A 5,684-nucleotide genomic window follows, 5' to 3' on the forward strand; every position below is an offset into this window, starting at 1 on the left:
CCAGCCCCAGGCCCAGTTATGTTCTTGTAACGGAACAAGACCTGAGATTACCTTTGAGATCCCTGCTGCCCTGAACCCTGCTTGGAGGCCTCCTGGGGGACCCTGTTTCCAGGGAGCTGGAGCAAGGCCTGGTCAAGGGAGACAGTGATGCCTACAGGAAGATGGAAGGGTAGAGGGAGTCAGCAAGGATGGCTGGGCAAGGTGTAGTACCCCCCGCCTTCTACAGCAAATCATGGCCTCCAGCCGTGGGGACCCCCAGCTCTGCAGGCTGCCTCAGCCCACACCCTGACCTGCCACAAGCATCCCCTCCACTGGCTGCACTTTCCAAGAAGACTAAAGGAATATTTGTTCAACCTCTTGGCTCCCTGAGAAGAGGAAGGGAAGAGTTGAGAGATGCGATAAGGGGCCACGTGGCTGTGCCCAGCCCACCTTCCATGCCCCCATCCTCCACCTTGGCCTTCCGTCATCCATCCACAGTCTGGGGAAGAGTCAAGTTTTTCTTTTACATTACTTCTCACTCAAATACATCTTCCCTGATTTGTGATGTGGTTTTTTCCATGTCCAGCTCTAGTTTGTGTTTCCTTTGAGCCATCCCTTGTCATAAAGAATGAAAAAACGAGGGAGAGAGAAAAAGGCATTTCAGGAACACGAATACCATCCCCCTCTCTGGAGGATTCCCCCAGCTTCCACTAGGGAGTGACCCTCTCAGTGGTCCTAGTGGGTCTTGTACTTCTAACACTGTCACTCATGAGCCCCCACTGGTGGGCTTCCTGTTATCAATTAGCCAATGACTGAGGTGTAGGGTGTGTTCAAGCAAAACTGGTACCTTGGTGTTAGGGCTGCTTTCTACCTTTGATGTCCACCTGAGCCATCTCACTCTCACCTGGGGCTACTCAGAAGCTGTAGTTTCCTTCCTTCCTCCCTCCACCCTTCTCTCTTTTCCTCCCTCCCTCCTTTTCTTCTTCCTTTCCTCTCTTTCTCCCTCCCTTCTTTCCTCCCTTCCTCCCTCCCTCCCTCCCCTTCCTTCCTTCCTTCCTTCCTTCCTTCCTTCCTTCCTGCCTTCCTGCCTTCCTGCCTTCCTGCCTTCCTGCCTTCCTGCCGTCCTGCCTTCCTGCCTTCCTTCCTTCCCTCCCTCTCTCCCTCTTCCCTCCCTCCCTCTTTTTCTTCCTTCCTTGAACCCAGACCTGTGATTTTTTCCCCCCACCTCAACATGGTAAGAAAACCCCAAATACTGACCTAAAGGGGCAGTGCCTCAGACTCCTGACTAGAGGTACAAGGACCAGACTCCAGGACAGAGGTACAAGGGGAATGCAGTCTGCCTAGCACATAGTAGGCCCTCATGAATGGGCCAGAGACAGGACCATAGCTGGGATCCTCCAGACTTGGAGATGAAATGTTTCTCCTGTTCATTGCCGCATCTTTCTTTCTTTCTTCCTTTCTTCCTTCCTTCCTTCTTCCTTCCTTCCTTCCTTCCTTCCTTCCTTCCTTCCTTCCTTCCTTCCTTCCTTCCTTCCTTCCTTCCTTCCTTTCTCTTTCTTCTTGTTCTTGTTCTTCTCGTTCTCTTTCTTTCTTCCTCTCCTCCTCCTCCTTCTTCTTCCAGAACAATAATGATGCCACAACCTCAATGAGCTGCACTTCTCCATCAGCACTGTGGGGTTGGATGGCTTGTTTCCAATCGAAAACATTTGTGTACATAGAGGTTGATTCATCTGAACAGCAGTTTTTGTTCTGTCAATAATGAGCTAATTTTAATGACCCTGATCCGTCAGGCTTCATCGCCTCCCGAACTTTGTGTGGCTTGTAGATTTGTGCCAGCCTCTGCCCTGTCAGAATTCACCAAATCCAATCAATTCTGGAGATGTGGATTAAGCCAAATGGAGTGGAATGGGGTGGTGCCTGGCCAGTCCTACCTCATTCATCATGTGGGCTCTTGGAGAATGACAAAGCTGTCTCTCTCCTCCCTGGACCCTGTGCAGGAAGAGACAAGGCCTCGGTGGGTCTTCAGGGGAAATGTCATCATTCCAAAGCACCCCCATCATGAGCTAGCTACCATGGGTAACTAGGAAAGACCACTCTGTGTTTGACCTTTGGTTACACCAACATGAAAAAAAACCATGGCCCCATGCTATCCAGGAGCTTCCAACTCACCTTGGAGATACAACCCATTTATTGATAAGATTGCATGGGTTAAATAAATGGTAGACTGTGAAGGAAAGATCAAAACAGAATGTGGGGTATCTCTATAGTTGGAGGCAATCAAGAAAGACTTCATGGAGGAAGCAATACTTCAACCACCTAAGAAGAGAAGGAAATGCATTTCAAGTAGGTGGAGATGGGAGAGGACAGCACCTCGTAAAGCAGCCCACAATGGGGTATGGTCCATCCTTGGGACATATTACTCCCCATGTTGAAGAAGTTAGGGCAACCTGCTTCTGGAAGAGTTGGGATGTACCCATGATGGAAGTGCCTCTGTAGAGGGCACGTGTAGACATTCTACAGTTGGTTCCTTCTGCTAACCATGGTGGTAGGAGAAGCCTTCTTGGGCAACTGCCCAGTCAGAACTGGGGGCATATTGGCCCCTCTCTCGGTGGATGGAACTCTGGTCTTGGGGGGAGTCAATATGACTGAGGAGAGGCCTTGGAGCTTCTTTTCACAGTTCTGTGAAAACAGACTTTCCCTTTGCTTCACTGGTTGCTCTTTCTTCTTAGGTAAAGAACATTAATCTGGTGACTCTGACTTTGTGAGTTGGAAAGATCAGGAGTCCAGGAGTCTGGTGAAGGTAGCCAAGCAAGCATCAGTGCCTCAAGGAGAGAGGTGGATCCTTCAGAAATGACTTTGGGAACCATGGCCTTCCACAACTGAGAGGCCTACCCCATCTGGACATGAACTTGGTGGGAACAATGTTTGGTAGAAACTGGGTTAAGTCTAGAACTGTACTTCCCAGAGACTGTGAAGAGGGAACATTTGTTCCTGTTTTGTCTTCTAAGTAAATGTCCCTTTGCAAAAGCTAATGGAGAGTAAGTGGTTCAATGGCATGGTGGTGCCAGTCACTGATCCTGACAACAGTGGGACATTCCCAGTATGGGGGCTTGATCCGATGGCAGTGGAGGACAGGAGGCGTTCCTGGGAACTCACCCCCCAAGGAGGAAGTGGGGAGATGAAGGCAGAGAAGAAGACTCCCAGCACATTTTTGGATAGCTGTCTTTGTTAGGAAGCTTTCCTTTTATCACATCCCCCTCTCTGCATCTTCCCCATGTTGCTCCTGGTTCTGGGGCCAAGCAGAGCAAGGCTCGACCTGTTCTCAGTTAGGAGTCCTTCAGATTCATGAAGACAGCTCTTTTGCTCCTATTGGCCTTGTCTTCTGTTGGTCAATCAATCCATGCAAAGCATTGTGCTACGAGAGAGACAAAGGGCAGTCCCTGCCTTCGAGGAGCTGATACTCCAATGGGGAAGACTTCTCCATATGAAATACTTCTGGTTTCTGGATATGGCATGACCTTGAGGGGATTTTATCTATACAATTTTGAAGTGGGTGGAAATTTACCAAAGACCTCTTCTCCTCTGTTCCCCACTCCTTTCAGGGGAGTGGAGAAAACTGACTCTTCCTACCATACCTGCTCCCCTTTGGGAGCAGCTCTTGAGGTCCCCACCTCTTGTCTCCCTCCTCTCTCACCTGTAGGAGATAGAGCAAACCTAAAGGCTCCTTGTTCAAAGCAGCTCTTGGTTAGGAAATAAGATTAACTCAGCACAAGTTTAAGCTGGAATAAGACTTCTTACCCTTATCAGATTGGAATCTGATAAGCATTGGCTTCAGTCTACAGACCCCTTCTTCAAAAATATTTTAAAATTCTTAATAGAAGAAATATTGAACTTTACTTAGAGATTAGAGAAAATAAAGCTGTAATTTCCCCCCATCCCCATTCACAGATCTCCTGATATTCATGTATAGACCTGGGGTGGGGGCTCAGATCTATGGACTCCAAGTGAAGCACTCTTGGTCCACTGCAAGGATCTAGGTTCCATATAATATCTTTTTTTCTACAAAGTTAGAAAGTTTAAAATGACAGATTATGAATAAAATTCATAAAGTCTCTAAGCCCTCAGATAATCCTGTGATGAACAGGCTGGAAATTCCAGCCAATTAAATTTGTCGTATCCAATTATCCATTGACTTTTCCCTTATCCATGTTCTCTATGTCAAAGCTATTAATTTAAGACAAAATAAAAATGATCTTCTCTTTATCTAGAAAACCATCATTAAAAAAATAACCAGTAAGCAAATTTAACAGATCAGATGAGTAGTGGTTAATAATGGCAGTCAGTTATATGTGGCAATAAAGAACAAAGAGGAGCCACAGGGAGAGAGTGAATTCACCATCATCCCTGAGGTTGCTCTGAGTGAGAAGAGTTCTCTCACTCTCTACTGGCTTCCTTCTCTTCATCAGCTAATTGAGGAATTAAGAAATGGAAAAAATCTAAGGCACACCAGGTAAGTCAGCTACCTGGAAAACTTCCTCATCTGCTGCTCATTGGGCTCCTTTGCTGACTCTCCCCAGCCTCTCCCCAAGAGGTTTTCAAAGTGCTGCTTCAGTGGAAAGATCCCTCTCTACTCCTGCTCCCCCCCAGGGCCCAAACTATAATAGCTTCAATTATTCCTGGATGGGGAAAAACCATTTTTACCAATTTTGGGTGACTTAAATTCCCTCACAAGGCAGAGTCCAAGCCTTCTCTGAATGCCTGTTGGTTACTTTGGTGACCTTGTCAGAAAAGAAGCTTGGTCCAACTGAGTCTGGGCCATCACTTCCCTTTCAAAATATTCACGAACCATCCCTTTAATAGCACACCAGCAATAGGAGAGCCAGTTTGTGTCCATGAACACACACACACACACACACACACACACACACACACACACACACACAAACACAGGGCTTTGCAAACTATAGCCTATAATTTTATTAGCTATTAATTTTGTGAACATTTCTCACTGTGTTTGATGATGTGGGGCCTCAGATGTGTCCAGTTCCTACTTACCTGAACAAAGATTCTCTTTCCACAAAGGAGTTGGGACATACAAGTGAACTTCTAGATTCTTCCTGAAGATTTCCAAGAAGAGGAAATCTGCCACCACCTCTCCAGGCAGCTGATTCTCTTTTGGAACAACTCTCATCATTAAGAAATTTTCGGAGCTGCTAGGTGGCACAGTGGATAGAGTACCAGCCCTGGAGTCAGGAGGACTTGACTTCAAATCCAGCCTCAAACACTTAATAATTGCCTAGCTGTATGACCTTGGGCAAGTCACAACCCCATTGCCTTAAATAAATTTTTGAAAAATTGAAAAAAAAAGAAATTTCCCCCAAGGAATGTCTGAAACAAGTGGCATATGAATGTGATGGAACACTATTGTTCTGTGAGAAATCAGGAGGAATGGGACTTCAGAAAAGCCTGGAAGGACTTACATGAACTAATGCTTAGTGAAGTGAGCAGAACCAGAAGAACACTGTCCACACGAACAGCAACATTGGGTGATGATCAACCTTGATGGACTTGCTCATCTCAGCAGTACAATAATCAAAGACAATTCTATAGAACTTGGAAAATTCCATCCACACCCAGAGAGGGAACAATGGCGTCTGAATACAGACCAAAGCAGACTATTTTCAATTTCTAAAATTCATTCATTT

The sequence above is a fragment of the Macrotis lagotis genome, chromosome 1, assembly GCF_037893015.1.
Source record: "Macrotis lagotis isolate mMagLag1 chromosome 1, bilby.v1.9.chrom.fasta, whole genome shotgun sequence".
NCBI lineage: Eukaryota > Metazoa > Chordata > Mammalia > Peramelemorphia > Peramelidae > Macrotis > Macrotis lagotis.